At 46.2% G+C, this 20372-nt stretch overlaps 1 protein-coding gene across 2 annotated transcripts in view; it reads right to left on the reverse strand.

The window, feature by feature from the left end:
- Positions 1–7219, reverse strand: part of ACHE (acetylcholinesterase (Yt blood group)) — a 77007-nt gene extending 69788 nt beyond the window's left edge. The window contains exon 1 of one of the 2 annotated variants that reach the window (XM_066593749.1): positions 7098–7219. The gene's annotated coding sequence lies outside the window, so the exon portion shown is untranslated. The remainder of the gene's footprint in view (positions 1–7097) is intronic. The other variant, XM_066593750.1, reaches the window with a different exon arrangement.
- Positions 7220–20372: the final 13153 nt, after the last annotated feature.

Genomic DNA, 20372 nt, shown 5'->3' on the forward strand with positions numbered 1-20372 from the left:
GTCTCTCTTGCTTCTGTTCCTCCATACTTAGTCTTGAACACAACTGCTGCACTTCCTGCTCATGACTACGTTTCAGGAGCACAACTTCAGCGCCATACCACATTCTGCCATACCACATTCACACGAATAACCTCTTGTCCTAAGCGAATGTTTTTATTATTCAGTTCTTCCTCCAACCAGCTGATGCGTTCTCTTGCATTTCCTTCCACCATGTTGGATTTCTGTTTCTCCACTAATAACTCCTGCCTGAGTTGACTACACCGACCCTTCAACATAGCAATTTCATTTCTAGCAGCAGAAAGTAACTTTTCTTCTTCCTGCAGCTGCACTGGTGTCAGAACCTAAGGGGTTAATCTCTAACTCGGTGTGCCACACAGCACCTTTTCATGGTTACTATCTAGTCTAACCATGCCTGAGCAATTCCCCACATATGCATTTTTAGACACCCGTTCACATTGGGCAGATTTCACTTCAACATCATAAGCATTTCTACTAGACACGTGTTCATATTGTGCAGATTTCCCTGCAGCAACCTGCAACAAAGACATTATGTACTTCATACGACTTTGCATTATCAGGTTTTCCCCTATTCTGCAAGAAAACCACATTATTATAATGTTCCAGTCCATTTGCCCCCTTTCATCAGTCCTCGGAGTGCTCTCCTCACTCCCCTGAGTTGATGTGTGGCACTGCAGCTGCTCCTCTGGGCACACTGGTGACAGTCCTTGAGCACTGTTCACACCTGCAGTTTTTGTATGAGACTGCAGTGGATCCTTTCCCTCGCACAGCTAAAAAAAAAAAATGGTGAAAGTCCTTGCCCAACACAAACTCCACTTGCAGACTCTCACATTTAGTCAAGTCCCAGGTCACAGTGCCATATGGAGTCTCAAAGGTTAGACTCACCACTTTGTCAGTCTCTGGACCGCAACGAAGAAACAGCAAATTGTCTGACCTGTCCTGCTGTGGATCCAAGTCCACAAACAGTGGGATCCCACCGACTATCAGCTGGCATGTTCTCACCTCCAACTTCACTGGAACTGGCCTCCTGGCCACTGGACTCTCTGGTGCACAACTGTCCGTGTTGTCACACCTCCAGACGCAGTCCATCAGTCTCTTGGTGACAATCAGACAATCTGCTGTCAACGCTTGTTGCCCATGGCAACCCCAAACTTCGGCCTCCTGGCCCTTTAAACCGCAGCTTTTGTTGCTCCACAGCAACTTCAGCCTCCTTGCTCTTTTAAATGCCTCCAGCACTACAGCTCACAGGAACATCCATCTGCTCACACATTGCTCTCTGCAGGTTTGTTCGCCATTCCACTCGTGCCCGCATCCTCCACCATATGTGGCAAGATAGGGTTAATTGCCCGGGATCTCCTGCTTTCTTTCCCCTGCTCAGGGGTGGCAGCACCGCATTGATGTCCAGAAACACCTGGTAAAGTCCAAATCCTGGTTCCTCCAGCATTTATTTCAGCATAGCAACGTATTCAGTAAACATACAGTCCAGCATGTCATATGCAACTTCACACTGTTGTCTGTCACAGCAATGCAAACCGCTTCTTCAAGCGGACCTTCCAGGAAGGTGACTTCACCCTGACAGGCGATGAGCGAGGGGCGGACTATCCCCTGTCCACTTCGTGCTTCCAGGTCCCTCACAGACCAGCACCAGGTCTACGTAGCCCTCAGGCCCCACGGGTCTCAATGGACCTAAGCTCCACAGGCTTCAAGGAGACTGAGCTTGTGAAGGAGGGGACATTTAAACTGTGTAGCCACACCCTTGCAGGTGCAGGTTAAATAAACCAAACACACTGACTGTGCTCAGAGGTCCCCTTCAGGCCACTCTTGCTACTGCACTGTCACAGTGTATATACTGAGAAGAATTTACCTCCCCTCTGTATGTATATAAGGGTGCATTCACACGAACGTATATCGGCTTGGTTTTCACGCCGAGCCGATATACGTCGTCCTCATCTGCAGGGGGCAGAGGATGGAAGAGCCAGGAGCAGGAACTGAGCTCCCGCCCCCTCTCTGCCTCCTCTCCGCCCCTCTGCACTATTTGCAATGAAAGGAGGCGGGGTGGGGCTAAGTTCTGAGAATTAGCCCTGCCCCCGTCCCGCCTCTCCCCATTGCAAATAGTGCAGAGGGGCGGAGACGAGGCAGAGAGGGGGCGGGAGCTCAGTTCCTGCTCCTGGCTCTTCCATCCTCTCCCCCCTGCAGATGAGGGCGACGTATATCGGCTCGGCGTGAAAACCGAGCCGATATACGTTCGTGTGACTTCACCCAAATGAGGAGAATCTAACTCCCCTCTATGTGTATATACTGAGGAGAATCTACCTCCCCTCTATGTGTATATACTGAGGAGAATCTACCTCCCTTCTATGTGTATATACTGAAGAGAATCCACCTCACCTCTCTGTGTATATACTGAGGAGAATCTACCTCATCTCTGTGTGTATATACTGAGGAGAATCTACCTCACCTCTCTGTGTATATACGGAGGAGAATCCACCTCACCTCTATCTGTATATACGGAGGAGAATCTACCTCCCCTCTATGTGTATATACGGAGGAGAATCTACCTCCCCTCTATGTGTATATACTGAGGAGAATCTACCTCCCCTCTATGTGTATATACTGAGGAGAATCTACCTCACCTCTATGTGTATATACTGAGGAGAATCTACCTCACCTCTATGTGTATATACGGAGGAGAATCTACCTCACCTCTGTGTGTATATACTGAGGAGAATCTACCTCACCTCTATGTGTATATACTGAGGACAATCTACCTCACCTCTATGTGTGTATATACTAAGGAGAATCTACCTCACCTCTATGTGTATATACTGAGAAGAATCTACCTCACCTCTATGTGTATATACTGAGGACAATCTACCTCACCTCTATGTGTATATACTGAGGAGAATGTACCTCACCTCTATGTGTATATACTGAGGAGAATCTACCTCACCTCTATGTGTATATAATGAGGAGAATCTACCTCACCTCTATGTGTATATACTGAGGAGAATGTACCTCACCTCTATGTGTATATACTGAGGAGAATGTACCTCACCTCTATGTGTATATACTGAGGAGAATGTACCTCACCTCTATGTGTATATACTGAGGAGAATCTACCTCACCTTTATGTGTATATACTGAGGAGAATCTACCTCACCTTTATGTGTATATACTGAGGAGAATCTACCTCACAGCTCTATATGTATATACTGAGGAGAATCTACCTCACAGCTCTATATGTATTGTAGTAGAGTGAGAGGTGAAGAGTGGGATGAAAGGTACATATCACGGAGACTACTAGCATCCGTGATGTAAACCTGGTCCGTTCCTCACTCCAGTACTCAGTTCCACCTGGCCCAGACAGGTGAGGTGCATAAATGGGTGCAGGTTGCAGTGTGCAGGAGGAGTTCAAAGCTGCCTGGTGTTAGAGACACAAGCTGCAAGTGAGCGGAACTGCAGACCTCACAATACACTGCAACAAAGGTTTGCTGGGCCTTTGCCATGCTTGTTTAAAAGGACTTTGGTGTTTTTTTTTCTGTGCTGGACTGTTGGCGTGAAAAACGACGTCTTCTTCCTGTTTTCTGTTATCTGGAGATTACCAATACCTTTATGTTATGTTCAGCCAGTAAATATAAAGAGACACGGGCAGTATTCTGGTTGTGGCCTGAAGTGTGTTACCCTGTGTTGCTACAATATATACTGAGGAGAATCGACCTCGCCTCTACGTGTATATACTGAGGAGAATCTACCTCGCCTCTACGTGTATATACTGAGGAGAATCTACCTCACACCTCTCTGTGTATATACTGAGGAGAATCTACCTCACACCTCTCTGTGTATATACTGAGGAGAATCTACCTCACACCTCTCTGTGTATATACTGAGGAGAATCTACCTCACACCTCTCTGTGTATATACTGAGGAGAATCTACCTCACACCTCTCTGTGTATATACTGAGGAGAATCTACCTCACACCTCTCTGTGTATATACTGAGGAGAATCTACCTCACACCTCTCTGTGTATATACTGAGGAGAATCTACCTCACACCTCTCTGTGTATATACTGAGGAGAATCTACCTCACACCTCTCTGTGTATATACTGAGGAGAATCTACCTCACACCTCTCTGTGTATATACTGAGGAGAATCTACCTCACACCTCTCTGTGTATATACTGAGGAGAATCTACCTCACACCTCTCTGTGTATATACTGAGGAGAATCTACCTCACACCTCTCTGTGTATATACTGAGGAGAATCTACCTCACACCTCTCTGTGTATATACTGAGGAGAATCTACCTCACACCTCTCTGTGTATATACTGAGGAGAATCTACCTCACACCTCTCTGTGTATATACTGAGGAGAATCTACCTCACACCTCTCTGTGTATATACTGAGGAGAATCTACCTCACACCTCTCTGTGTATATACTGAGGAGAATCTACCTCACACCTCTCTGTGTATATACTGAGGAGAATCTACCTCACACCTCTCTGTGTATATACTGAGGAGAATCTACCTCACACCTCTCTGTGTATATACTGAGGAGAATCTACCTCACACCTCTCTGTGTATATACTGAGGAGAATCTACCTCACACCTCTCTGTGTATATACTGAGGAGAATCTACCTCACACCTCTCTGTGTATATACTGAGGAGAATCTACCTCACACCTCTCTGTGTATATACTGAGGAGAATCTACCTCACACCTCTCTGTGTATATACTGAGGAGAATCGACCTCACACCTCTCTGTGTATATACTGAGGAGAATCGACCTCACACCTCTCTGTGTATATACTGAGGAGAATCGACCTCACACCTCTATGTGTATATACTGAGGAGAATCGACCTCACACCTCTATGTGTATATACTGAGGAGAATCTACCTCACACCTCTCTGTGTATATACTGAGGAGAATCTACCTCACACCTCTCTGTGTATATACTGAGGAGAATCTACCTCACACCTCTCTGTGTATATACTGAGGAGAATCTACCTCACACCTCTCTGTGTATATACTGAGGAGAATCTACCTCACCTTGTGTGTTCACACAAATCAGTGTGTCCGATTACTGAAATTCCCAGATTAATGGTTGCCGGATTAAAGGAATCTTGTTTTTTCTGTAATTCAGCCTAGAACTGGGCAGGGGAAATCCAAGATTATCCTACAGTTTTCTTTAGCAAATAAGTACTGGATTCTAGGAGTTTCTGGATTATTGGATTGCAGAGTATTTGATGTTTCTGGATAATTGGATTAAAGGAGTTTAACTATATCGATAATAAACAAATCAAGTAAAATAACGATAACGACCCCCCCCCACACACACACTTTTTTGCTGCCCCTGCTTTTTGTCCCTCTCTGTTCCTTCTCCAAGCTTCAATACAAACAGTCAAAAAGGTCCTCATTGAAGAAGTTCTGCAGCAGCTGATGCAATACACCACATGATATAATACATATTACTAAGCCGGCATTTCCTGCAGCCTGATCTCCCCCGGCGCGGGCCTCTTTGTGTATTACGTGCAGCTCCGTGCGCCGTCACAGAAACGTACGCCAGGTCTGATCTGGCGGACATTTCTGGCATAATTTACGAGAGTTTCTGGCATAAATTATACACAAATTTGTCAGTTTGGGTGGCCACACCCCCTCCTGACAAGCCCTGCCTACTTTTTCAAAAAGTGACAAAGTCAGCATAGCGAGTCCAAACATCGCCGATTTTTGCGTAAATACCCACTTGCGCAAATGCGGCCAACGATCGAGCGATGAGCGAGAATTTTGTTTCCGTATCGTTATTTCCTGCAGGCATTAAAATCATCGCCAACACGTTCGCTAATCTTCCGCTTAAATACCGATCGCTCAGTCGTTCTCATAATTAATCGCTCCGTCTAGGAGTCCCCGGCTACGCAACCAAGTAAGATATTGAAAGTACGGCTAGGGCTACATGGCGACTTTGGATGTGACACAGGTCATGTGACCAAAGATCTCAGTGAAGCCCCGCGATCTCCTAGTCTAACGGAAATCAATGCGGGTCATGTTGCGACTTATAATAGTTCTGACCGCGACCCACGGATAAAAAAAAAATCCAATTTGGCAATTTTTTGCTCCCTGCGAGTCCCGGCTGCTTGTGAGAAGGAACGTGGGCAGCATGGAATTAGGAGATGGCGGGGCTGCGCTCTGATCTTCAGTTCGCACACAGAAAGTCGCCATGTAGCCCTAGAGCCCGTTCACACTGGCGGGTTTCTCATCTATATGCCGACCATCGATCAACATGAAACATGCCATTAAAGTCATTAGGCTATGGCGCCAGCATGCTGCATGTGGACCGATGGTCCGCGTAAAAATATTTGCAGCATGTCCTAATGTGGTCCGTATCTACGGACCAGAATCACCCGTAAAAGTGTATGGGAGCCTGAAAAACCACAACCAACACGGATGTTACATGTGTACACTATGTTTTTTTACGCCTGTTGCCAGAAGACAGCGAAAAAAAGTGACATCAATTGCGCCGTCTTGCGTTTTTTTTTGCACACATGGAAAATAACATGCTTATACAGAAGCAGGGAAATTAACCCGTTTTTCACAGACCGAATCTGCACGTGTCCTTGTTAATGAGCCCTCAGGCCTAATTCACACATCCGTCTATTTAGTCCGTGTTCGCAATGGGCTGCATGCGGACAATACACCGACTTTAATGGGGCTCTTTAGACATTGGATATTTTCACAGGGACCCGCTGTCTGTGCAAATATGATCGCAGCATGTCCTATTTTCGTCGATATCACAAAGAAGAATAGGACATACAACATGCAATGCCCGTGCGGTTCGGCCAGCCTACCGATCTGTTTGCGGTCTGCTGTGCGTTGCGCCGGAGAATCTTGGGGACAACTCGCACATAGAAGTGTGAATTAGCCCTTAGTCTCTTACACATCCAAACTGCTGCAGAACCTCTTGCGAAAAAATTGGTTACTTCAATAAGATCCAACTTCGTGTTAAAAAGAGGTTCTGCAGCAGCAGAGGTTTGTATCACAAAGCGTTTTGCACACGCTACATCATTCGCTGCCTTCAGCTCACCTGCGATCACGTCATGCCCAGCAGCTTACATACAGGGCATCGGGGTCCTCCTGCCAAGCCCCCTCCCTCAGCAGCCATCTGCCTGACCAGCTTCAACTCCACTGCTGTCATACAAGTTTCTCTAACTTTTCTGGCCAATCAGAAACTTTTGGACTGTACCAACACCCTTGGGAAATAGGGGAGTTCTCATGAGAGTTCTCAGTAGAGTCCTGTAATAATGGGAAGGCCTAGAGCAATGCAGTGAATAAGAAGGACGGGTACCTGTAAAGGAAGAATTACATAAGGGGCTCAATTAAGGTTTTAGTAATGAGAAAGAATGAAATCCCCAAACATCTCCCCTGCTTTACGGCTCCGTCGTCCTCATTGATCAGTGATCTCATGCTGTACTCCGCCTGCTGCCTGTAAAGCTGCCCATACATAACTATGTCCCCAAACATGTGAGACATTATTAGACGAGAATCCTCTAATGTGTAGGGAGTGTAGAAAGAGTCAAGAAGGGACCTCTGTACGGAGTGGCACTGCAGCCAAACTTAAAGGGGCTATCCACTTTGGAGAATCCTTTTTTGTTAGAAGGGTCCTCTGAACTCCTCATTACAGGGTGTCTGGGTGCTGCAGCCAACAACGATGGGCTGAAATCTATGATTGAACCTAACAGCTAAGTCTTCAATATTTCTACAGTGCCCCCGCAGGAGAAATAAAGTATTACACAACTCCCTTTGAATTCAATATCCTTTCACATAGTGCACGGACACGTTGGGTCTTCCAGAGCGATCCATTGCTGCCGTTTAGGGTTTATGCCCATGACAAGGACACATGTGTAGACAAGAACCTGCTGCAATAATATGGTTGTGTCTGTAGGTCCCTAACATAGCTGCAAACTCAGTTATAATGTCAGTTGTAAACATCAACTGTAGTGGCCCAGTACAATGGGGCCCCTTCTGAATGGTGTGTATGTTCAGTCTTGTGTTGTCCGTGTCTTTCATGTTGCAAGAATGGTGTGCATTGCATATCTGCAGCACTGAAAGAGTTAAAGGGGTTGTCTCGCGAAAGCAAGTGGGGTTATACACTTCTGTATGGCCATATTAATACACTTTGTAATATACATCGTGCATTAAATATGTGCCATACAGAAGTTATTCACTTACCTTCCCTGCGCTGGCGTCCCCGTCTCCATGGCTCCGTCTAACTTCAGCGTCTAATCGCCCGATTAGACGCGCTTGCGCAGAAGGGTCTTCTGCATTCGGGTCTGCCCGGCAGCAGCGGCGTTCTGGCTCCGCCCCTTCTACGCATCATCGCGTAGCTCCGCCCCATCATGTGTGCCGATTCCAGCCTCCTGATTGGCTGGAATCGGCACACGTGACAGGGCGGAGCTACGCTATGACACGTAGAAGGGGGCGGAGCCAGAACGCCGCTGCTGCCGAACCGAGCCGAAGGCAGAAGACCCTTCTGCGCAAGCACGTCTAATCGGGCGATAAGACGCTGAAGTTAGACGGAGCCATGGAGACGGGGACGCCAGCGCAGGGAAGGTAAGTGAATAACTTCTGTATGGCTCATATTTAATATGGCCATACAGAAGTGCTTAACCCCACTTGCTTTCGCGAGACAACCCCTTTAAGTGTCTGATATGTAGATGACTGTCTGGTTTTGTATCTTTTTGTCCCTCAGATGATGATGCTTGAGATATGTGTTCTGGGTCTGAGCGGGAAAGAGAGTTCCGTTCTGAGAGAAGTGCAAGGCAGCTGTTGGTGGGTACCTTCAACCCACAGACACAGAATGGAGGAGGCCAAGAGGATGGCCTAGTGAATGTTGGGGACTACCACTCCCAAGAAGTTCTGCAGCGTGTTTTAAGCCGTGAATGTGAAACTGTAGAGTCGGAGAGAGAGAGCGATAGAGAGAGACAGAAGAAAGTGTGATACCGGGCCAGGTCCTACGGAAAACTGTGGCTGTGGTTCCACCTTATGTCCGTGAGTCCTCCCTGTCACATCACTTGCCAAGAAGCTGCTGAACTGTTCTGTTCTTAAAGTTAAAGGGGTTGTCCCGCGCCGAAACGTGTTTTTTTTTTTTTTCAATTGCCCCCCTGTTCGGCGCGAGACAAACCCGATGTAGGGGTTAAAAAAGAAAACCGGATAGTGCTTACCTGAATCCCTGCGCTCCGGTGACTTCTTACTTACCTGGTGAAGATGGCCGCCAGGATCTTCTCCCTCGGTGGACCACAGGTCTTCTGTGCGGTCCATTGCCGATTCCAGCCTCCTGATTGGCTGGAATCGGCACGTGACGGGGCGGAGCTACGAGGAGCCGCTCTCCGGCACGAGCGGCCCCATTCAGAAAAGAAGAAGACCGGACTGCGCAAGCGCGTCTAATCGGGCGATTAGACGCTGAAGATTAGACGGCACCATGGAGACGGGGACGCTAGCAACGGAACAGGTAAGTGAATAACTTCTGTATGGCTCATAATTAATGCACGATGTACATTACAAAGTGCATTAATATGGCCATACAGAAGTGTATAACCCCACTTTGTTTCGCGGGACAACCCCTTTAAGTAAAACGACCAGTCGCCCATCCATTTCCGGAGGCTGTGTCTTAAACTGTACTCGTGTGTGTGTGTGTGTGTGGATTTACTCCATCATCCAGGAATCCCCAGCTGTGGCCCTTGGATGTGTCACCGGTTACCCTCCGGGTGAGAGACGGTAGAGCCACCGTGACAAGGCCAAACTCTACCCTGCTGTCTCCTAGGCCGTGGCCCGCTCCTCGGTTACAGCGATAAGTGCAGAAGGGACTAGCGTCTGTGGCTGATACCATGTATGATATCGATGATTATGGGCACAACAGCTGTTGCCTGCGTCATTGACAGACGGACGTTGGCTGCAGTAATGGCAAGGTGCATAGAGTCGACTGATTAACTAATTCACCACGATCAGCACTCATCATCTGTAAGGAACACAGGCTGGACATATAGCCTGCATAGCTGCACTGGGGCTCTAGAGGGGTGGGAGAGAGCGGGAGCTGACCAGTAGGGGATTGCTGTCCGGATGGTGCCATCTGGAGGCTGACTGTAGTTTTTCTTTCTAACGAGGCTATATGCCTCCTCCATTGTACTGCAAAACGAGACCTTCCGATACTGACCTCTGGCTTCCTTCCTGACTATGCTATCTGCCTCCTGCATTGTACTGCAGACTATGACCTCCCATTGCTGACTCCTGGCTCTTCCCTGACTACTCTCCAAACTTGCAGCTGCCACACCTAAGGCTCCAACCCAGTGTCTGAAACCACTACAAAATAATCATGCCCAAAAGATGGATCCCGTGGTGACCACTCTGAGAAAACAGATTACAGAGATACAGGAACTTTGTGCCTCCTACCAGGAAAAGGTTGCCAGTATACCAAAGGTATTCTTTATCATCAACCTCTTCAGTCATGAAGCACCTGGGCCATGCCATATGTAGATACCAACAGTAATCTTCTCGATAGCCTCACTGCCTTCTCGACCGCTATAAGTAAAATCTTGTAATTTCGTAATGCTCGAGAGCTCTTTTCAAGTAACGAACCCCATGGAAGTCAATGGGAGACTCAAGCATTTTTCAAGGTGACCCATGGTCTGCATTGTTTTCAATGGAGCCGTGGCTGCTGCCAGCAGCTCCATTGAAAACAATTGTCTGCTGGCACCTCAGAATTGTTTTTCAGGGAAGGGCTTTACATATAAGCACTTCCCTGAAAAACAATCATTTTAGTGTAAAAAAAAGTAAAAAAAAAATAAACTTACCTCTCCGCCGCTGCCGTCTCTCCCGTCCTTCATCACTGCTATTAAAAAGAATTCCCTGCTGCTGCACCTGCCACATCTATGACAGATGCAGCAGAGGAATTCTTCAATTCCCTACTGCAGCTGTCATACATGACATCTGGTGCTTTTCTCTCTCAAGCAGCAGTCCTTCTTTCTCACTCCCACTCAGTGCTTATTTGAATATCCTGGGTAGGGTAGGCCCAGGCCAAGCAGAAGGGAATCCTTCAGCTTCCTTTATTCTGCACACACAGACCGATCAATGTCTGTGGGTTCACTCACTTGCAGACAATGCCTTGCTTAGACTAGACTGCAGACCACTCTCTAACTCTCTGGCAGAGACAACCTAGCATATCATCCTTGCAACACATATATAAGACATAGTCACATGACACAACATGATACTGTAGCAGTAGTGCTTGGATTGACGAAGTCCAGTGCGGGTATTAGAGATTGTTCTGCACCTTCTTGCTCAGTATGTGTGACATAAGGTGCTCACATCTGTGGGTAATTAGCTGGCTATATACCTGGGCTGATACTGAGCTAGAGTGCTGTGTGTTGTCAATTGCTCCCTGTCGGAGCTGTCAGTAAATAGCTCCTGTGGACAGCATGGTGTCCGCTGTGATGTAACAGACGACGGCTTTGTGTGTTGCGGCTTCCATACCAGCTAAGTGCTGTTTGTCATTTTGTTTTCCTTTGGTGGTTTTTCTTGTCCTTTATTTTGTTGGCCAAGTAGGGTTACTTAGGTCCTGGGAACGAGTGCAGGACCGCACCTATCAAAGCAATCAGTCTGCCATGTTAGGCAGGGCTCTCTCCCTCGTCATCTCGTATTTAGGGAAAGACTTCCCGTTTATTTTCTGCTGCTTGTTTCAGTTGCTGCACTTTGGGCTATTATTGTGCACAACCGCAGGTGCAGGTCCAGCACGTAATTTATGGATGTAACAGATACAATTTCCGACAAAACCCAGACATTAACCCATTCAGTGCTGAAGAGGAGCAATACACATACCAAATGCGCACTACAATTAAGACCCTGACAAGACAGTGGCACGAGACAGACATATAACATTATGGAGGGGCCCCGCTAACTCTGAATACCGTCGTAGGATGGGTCTGCAGACTTTCACCTAGCAACAGAAGCCTCTACTACGGTAGTAATGCCGCTCACCAGAAGAAGATTCCAGTTTCTTTTGCACACCCCCTCGTACAATACTGGTTATGATTCATATTGAGGAACTTTGCTGAGAATATTGTAACCAATGTTACAATTTGTTCCAGTTTTAGAAACAATATAAAAAAGTTCCCACAAGTCCGAAAATAGGAACATGAAGTCCTTCTATCGGAGTATTATTAAGTGTAGGGGATTCTTATGATTTGAGAATTATGTTTTTTTAGATGATTCTTAGCCAGAGAAGAGATAAACATGTGAGAAAAAACAAGGCTTTTATAGCAATAGTGGTACAAAGACATGGAGGACATTACTAGAACCTTCTGCTTAAAGGGTCTCTCTAATTTGGACATTTTCTATTTGTTAGAAGGACCTATTGACATTAAGTAGATAACAGGGTGATGCCCTTGACAGACCACAAGCAGAAAGGATCATCTTATCGTCTGACAAGCAACTGCAACTGTTTTGTTGTTTACCATCCAGAGACAGGTGACGCCATCGTTACACCCGTGTGTCTGTTGGAACCATTTCTAGTCACTTGGCTGAAGGACATTTGGTCTCAAGGCACCATTACGTGTACTATCTTTGACACCCACTGTTGCCTGCTTTTGTAGTGGTATCATAAACGCCGAAACTGGATGCGACAGAGTGGAACCTGGTTGTCTTCAGCGATGAATCAAGGTTTAGTTTGGGCGCTGACACAGTCGTGTGCATTTCTGGAAACCTCGGGATGAGCTCTTCAATCCTGCCTTTGCTAAGGAGCAGCACACTGTCCCTAAAGCTGGTGTGATGGTCTGGGGGGCCATCGCAAACGACAGTCGGTCAGACATAGTAGTGGTACGAGGGACAATAACAGCTCAGCACGACCGCACACACAAGGGGGTCACAGGAATGTCTCCACAACATTGCCAGACTTCCTTGGCCTGCCCGGTCACCAGATTTATCATGAATAGAACAAGTATGGAACCATCTGGGATGCCAACTTCCACAGCCTACGACTTTGCATGATCTAAAGGCTGAGCTACAACAAATGTGGAGCAATATGCTGCAGGATAACTGTATGCTTCCATGCCCACCCGTATCACATCTTGTATCTAAGCTAGAGGTGGCCCAACAGGGTATTAGAGCCTCCATGCCCACCCGTGTCACATCTTGTATCCAAGCTAGAAGCAGTACAACAAGGCACTAGAGCCCCCATACATGTCTGTATCACATTTTGTATCCAAGTTAGAGGCGGTACAACAAGGTACCAGAGCCTTGATGTCCGCCTGTATCACATCTTGTATCCAAGTTAGAGGCATTACAACAGGGTACTGAAGCCTTCATGCCTGCCGTATCACATCTTGTATCCAAGCTAGACGTGGCCCAACAGGTTAGTAGAGCCTCCATGCCTGCCCGTGTCACATCTTGTATCCAAGCTAGAAGCGGTACAACAAGGTACTAGAGCCTCCATGCCTGCCCATATCACATCTTGTATCCGAGCTAGAAGTGGTACAACAGGGTACTAGAGCTCCTGTACCTGCCCGTATCACATCTTGTATCCAAGTTAAAGGCATTACAACAGGGTACTGAAGCTTTCATGCCATCTGTATTGCATCTTGTATCAAAGCTAGAGGCGGCCCAAAAGGGTACTAGAGTTTTAATGCCTGTCCATATCACATCTTTTATCCAAGCCTGAGGAGGTACAACAGGGTACTAGAGCCTCCATGCCTGCCTGTATCACATCTTGTATTTAAGCTAGAGGTGGCCCAACAGGGTACTAGAGCTTTAAGGCCTCCCATATCACATCTTGCATCCAAGCTAGAAGCGAAACAACAGGGTATTAGAGCCTCCATGCCTGCCTGTATCACATGTTGTATCCAAGCTAGAGGCAATTCAACAAGGTACTAGAGCCTCTATGCCTCCCATATCACATCTTTTATCCAAGCTAGAGGCGGTACAACAAGGTACTAGAGCCTCCATGCCCACTCATTACATCTTTCATCCAAGCTAGAGGCAATTCAACAAGGTACTAGAGCCTCCATGCCTCCCATATCACATCTTTTATCCAGGCTAGAGGCGGTACTACAGGGTACTAGAGCCTCCATGCCCACTCATTACATCTTTCATCCAAGCTAGAGGCGATACAACTTGAATATATAATTCTCAGTGACCCCCTATGTAATGTAACTAATAACACACATCTGTACCGCACAAACGTGAAATTTGCCACAACAAATCTTTACGTCCTAAATAGGAAAATTAAAGAAATCGCAACTTGAACATTCAATTCTAAGGTGAAAAACTGTGCAAAAATCCGAGATACATGACATGGTTCTTTTTCCCAGGAACCATAAAGCCAGGTGAAATGATTGGTATACTGAAGAGAATCTACCACACATTTCTATGTATATATTGAGGAGAATCTACCTCCCCTCTATGTGTATATACTGAGGAGAATCTACCTCATCTCTGTGTGTATATACTGAGGAGAATCTACCTCACCTCTATGTGTATATACTGAGGAGAATCTACCTCACCTCTCTGTGTATATACTGAGGAGAATCTACCTCACCTCTATGTGTATATACTGAGGAGAATCTACCTCCCCTCTATGTGTATATACTGAGGAGAATCTACCTCCCCTCTATGTGTATATACTGAGGAGAATCTACCTCATCTCTGTGTGTATATACTGAGGAGAATCTACCTCCTCTCTATGTGTATATACTGAGGAGAATCGACCTCCCCTCTATGTGTATATACTGAGGAGAATCTACCTCCCCTCTATGTGTATATACTGAGGAGAATCTACCTCATCTCTGTGTGTATATACTGAGGAGAATCTACCTCATCTCTGTGTGTATATACTGAGGAGAATCTACCTCACCTCTATGTGTATATACTGAGGAGAATCTACCTCCCCTCTATGTGTATATACTGAGGAGAATCTACCTCACCTCTATGTGTATATACTGAGGAGAATCTACCTCACCTCTGTGTGTATATACTAAGGAGAATCTACCTCCCCTCTGTGTGTATATACTGAGGAGAATCTACCTCACCTCTGTGTGTATATACTGAGGAGAATCTACCTCCCCTCTGTGTGTATATACTGAGGAGCATCTACCTCACCTCTGTGTGTATATACTGAGGAGCATCTACCTCACCTCTGTGTGTATATACTGAGGAGCATCTACCTCACCTCTGTGTGTATACACTGAGGAGCATCTACCTCACCTCTGTATGTCTATACTGAGGAGCATTTACCTCACCTCTGTGTGTATATACTGAGGAGCATCTACCTCACCTCTGTGTGTATATACTGAGGAGCATCTACCTCCCCTCTATGTGTATATACTGAGGAGAATCTACCTCATCTCTGTGTGTATATACTGAGGAGAATCTACCTCATCTCTGTGTGTATATACTGAGGAGAATCTACCTCACCTCTATGTGTATATACTGAGGAGAATCTACCTCCCCTCTATGTGTATATACTGAGGAGAATCTACCTCACCTCTATGTGTATATACTGAGGAGAATCTACCTCACCTCTGTGTGTATATACTAAGGAGAATCTACCTCCCCTCTGTGTGTATATACTGAGGAGAATCTACCTCACCTCTGTGTGTATATACTGAGGAGAATCTACCTCACCTCTGTGTGTATATACTGAGGAGCATCTACCTCACCTCTGTGTGTATATACTGAGGAGCATCTACCTCACCTCTGTGTGTATACACTGAGGAGCATCTACCTCACCTCTGTGTGTCTATACTGAGGAGCATTTACCTCACCTCTGTGTGTATATACTGAGGAGCATCTACCTCACCTCTGTGTGTATATACTGAGGAGCATCTACCTCACCTCTGTGTGTATATACTGAGGAGCATCTACCTCACCTCTGTGTGTATACTGAGGAGCATCTACCTCACCTCTGTGTGTATATACTGAGGAGCATCTACCTCACCTCTGTGTGTATATACTGAGGAGCATCTACCTCACCTCTGTGTGTATATACTGAGGAGCATCTACCTCCCCTCTGTGTGTATATACTGAGGAGCATCTACCTCCCCTCTGTGTGTCTATACTGAGGAGCATCTACCTCACCTCTGTGTGTCTATACTGAGGAGCATCTACCTCACCTCTGTGTGTCTATACTGAGGAGCATCTACCTCACCTCTGTGTGTCTATACTGAGGAGCATCTACCTCACCTCTGTGTGTCGATACTGAGGAGCATCTACCTCACCTCTGTGTGTTGATACTGAGGAGCATCTACCTCACCTCTGTGTGTCGATACTGAGGAGCATCTACCTCACCTCTGTGTGTCGATACTGAGGAGCATCTACCTCACCTCTGTGTGTCGATACTGAGGAGCATCTACCTCACCTCTGTGTGTCGATACTGAGGAGCATCTACCTCACCTCTGTGTGTCGATACTGAGGAGCATCTACCTCACCTCTGTGTGTCGATACTGAGGAGCATCTACCTCACCTCTGTGTGTCGATACTGAGGAGCATCTACCTCACCTCTGTGTGTCGATACTGAGGAGCATCTACCTCACCTCTGTGTGTCGATACTGAGGAGCATCTACCTCACCTCTGTGTGTCGATACTGAGGAGCATCTACCTCACCTCTGTGTGTCGATACTGAGGAGCATCTACCTCACCTCTGTGTGTAGATACTGAGGAGCATCTACCTCACCTCTGTGTGTCGATACTGAGGAGCATCTACCTCACCTCTGTGTGTCGATACTGAGGAGCATCTACCTCACCTCTGTGTGTCGATACTGAGGAGCATCTACCTCACCTCTGTGTGTCGATACTGAGGAGCATCTATCTCACCTCTGTGTGTAGATACTGAGGAGCATCTACCTCACCTCTGTGTGTAGATACTGAGGAGCATCTACCTCACCTCTGTGTGTAGATACTGAGGAGCATCTACCTCACCTCTGTGTGTAGATACTGAGGAGCATCTACCTCACCTCTGTGTGTCGATACTGAGGAGCATCTACCTCACCTCTGTGTGTCGATACTGAGGAGCATCTACCTCACCTCTGTGTGTCGATACTGAGGAGCATCTACCTCACCTCTGTGTGTCGATACTGAGGAGCATCTACCTCACCTCTGTGTGTCGATACTGAGGAGCATCTACCTCACCTCTGTGTGTCGATACTGAGGAGCATCTACCTCACCTCTGTGTGTCGATACTGAGGAGCATCTACCTCACCTCTGTGTGTCGATACTGAGGAGCATCTACCTCACCTCTGTGTGTCGATACTGAGGAGCATCTACCTCACCTCTGTGTGTCGATACTGAGGAGCATCTACCTCACCTCTGTGTGTCGATACTGAGGAGCATCTACCTCACCTCTGTGTGTCGATACTGAGGAGCATCTACCTCACCTCTGTGTGTCGATACTGAGGAGCATCTACCTCACCTCTGTGTGTCGATACTGAGGAGCATCTACCTCACCTCTGTGTGTCGATACTGAGGAGCATCTACCTCACCTCTGTGTGTCGATACTGAGGAGCATCTACCTCACCTCTGTGTGTCGATACTGAGGAGCATCTACCTCACCTCTGTGTGTCAATACTGAGGAGCATCTACCTCACCTCTGTGTGTCGATACTGAGGAGCATCTACCTCACCTCTGTGTGTCGATACTGAGGAGCATCTACCTCACCTCTGTGTGTCGATACTGAGGAGCATCTACCTCACCTCTGTGTGTAGATACTGAGGAGCATCTATCTCACCTCTGTGTGTAGATACTGAGGAGCATCTACCTCACCTCTGTGTGTAGATACTGAGGAGCATCTACCTCACCTCTGTGTGTAGATACTGAGGAGCATCTACCTCACCTCTGTGTGTAGATACTGAGGAGCATCTACCTCACCTCTGTGTGTAGATACTGGGGAGCATCTACCTCACGTCTATGTATACATACTGAAGAGAATCTACCTCACCTCTGTGTATATACTGAGGAGAATCTAACTGACCTCCATGTGTAAATACTAAGGAAAATCTACCTCACCTCTGTGTGTATATACTGAGGAGCATATAACTGACCTCACCTCTATGTGTATATACTGAGGAGAATCTACCTCTTCTCTATGTGTATATACTGAGGAGAATCTACCTCTTCTCTATGTGTATATACTGAGGAGAATCTACCTCTTCTCTATGTGTATATACTGAGGAGAATCTACCTCATCTCTGTGTGTATATACTACCGTAGTAATTATTAGGAAATTATAGTACCAGTGTTTCTGGTGGCACCGCTTACTAATGTAATATAGTGAAAGGCATTGGAGTTGGTCACAGTTGCTAAATCAGCAGAGCTGGACAATAGCCATGTGCTTACAGGACCAGTAATGATGTCACTGTCATGTGATCAGTCACCATGGCTCTGTGCTCCGCCCAAGATCACATGACAGTGATTTAATCACAGGTACTGTTAAAAAACAGCAAACAGGGACATAAACAAATTTCATCTCCATTTTTCAACAGCCATAACTAGAGATGAGCGAACGTACTCGTCCGAGCTTGATACTCGTTCGAGTATTAGCGTGTTCGAGATGCTCGTTACTCGTGACGAGTACAATGCGATGTTCGAGTTACTTTCAGAATATTTTTCCGCCGACGTGGCCGTATAAGGGCTTGTTTTTTGTGTGGCGAACTGTAGTTTTTATTGGTACCCTTTTTGGGTACCTAGACTATATTGTAAAACTTTTATTATTTTTTTTATGATCGTAGGGAGAGAAAACGCATCAATTCTGCCATAGATTTTTTTTTTTTTAAAGCGTTAATTATGCAGCATAAATGACACACTACATTTTTTTCTGCGGGTCGGTACGGTTACAACTATACTAAAATTCTTATTTTTTTTAAGGTTTTTCCACTTTTTCACAATAAAAACCCTTTTTTTGGAAATTATTATTTTTTTCTAAACTCACTGCATTCAAAGTCCTATAACTTTTTTTTACTTTTCCATGGACTGCGCTCTATGAGGGCTTATTTCTTGCAAGACAAGCTGTAGTTTGTACTGGTACCATTTTGGGGTACACACGTTTTTTTAATTGCGCTTTTTGGGAGGCAAAATGCTAAAAATTAGCATTTTGCCTCAGTTTTTTAGCATTTTTTAAAAACGCTTTTTGCCTTGTAGGATAATAAGCATGTTCAATTTATTGTATACGTCGTTACGGACGTGTCGATACCAAATATGTGGGATTTTTAATTTTTGAATTTTTTTTATGCTAATATGAGAAAAGCATAAAAAAAGGGTTTTTAACATTTTTTTTTTTACATTTTTATTTCTTTGTACTGTACTTTGCTTTTCTTTTTTACACCATCTGTATCCCTCTGAGGGACTTTTACTGCAGCACTTACTATAGTGATCACAGGATATGGCAATACAGGACGCCGGTATCGTGAGAGCCGGCTGGAGTCACAGAGGGATCGCGGCAGGGAAGGGGTTAACAGCGGGGGGGGGGGGGGGGGGGCGCATCTCCGATGCCCTCCGCTGTTGCAGCGGGACGCCGGCTACTAGTGACAGCCGGCTCCCGCTGCGGGATAGCGCAAGATCTGTCATGATCTTGCGCTATTCCTATGACGTAAGGGTACGTCATTTTGAGGGAAGTACCCCGCTCCCATGACGTACCCTTACGTCATGGGGCGGGAAGGGGTTAATGTCCAGCCACATACACAGACAAGCAGAAGCACAACACTGCCCCCACTGAACAAATAAAGAAAAGGCAAGCAGCCTCTAGCAAAGGAGCTGGTATATTTGAGCAACAGACCTTGGTGATTAGCTGGCTGGAGCAATCCACATCCAGCCAGTTCAATTAACACCACCTGTGAGGCTGTACTGCTGAAAACCCATATAATACAACAGATCCCAGCAGCGAACCAAACAGGTCTTGAACCAGCAGAGCTAAACAGCAGCCGTGTGCTTATAGAACCTGTGGTGATGTCACCATTATGTAATGAGTCACCGGTGCTCAGAGCTCCGCCCATGATCACTTGAGGGTGACGTCATCACAGGTGCTATACCAGCAGAGCCAGATAGCAGCCGTGTGGAGAACCGGTGACTGATCGCATGAAATCCCTCATTTAGTGCACAGGGATGAAGGACCTATGATTACCCCGAGTAGGTTCGAAAGCTCACTAAATCATCCTGTATTTTTGTTAGCCATTAAAAGGTATCATATCTATAGGATTACTTGGTTTTTCTTGCTGAGAACTATCACTTGTAACTCGCTCATGGACAGATGTCCGTTTATTTACATTAAAGAATATCTACCTCACCTCTATATGTATATACTGAGGAGAATCTACCTCCCCTCTAT

Source organism: Eleutherodactylus coqui, chromosome 2 (genome assembly GCF_035609145.1).
Source record: "Eleutherodactylus coqui strain aEleCoq1 chromosome 2, aEleCoq1.hap1, whole genome shotgun sequence".
Lineage (NCBI taxonomy): Eukaryota > Metazoa > Chordata > Amphibia > Anura > Eleutherodactylidae > Eleutherodactylus > Eleutherodactylus coqui.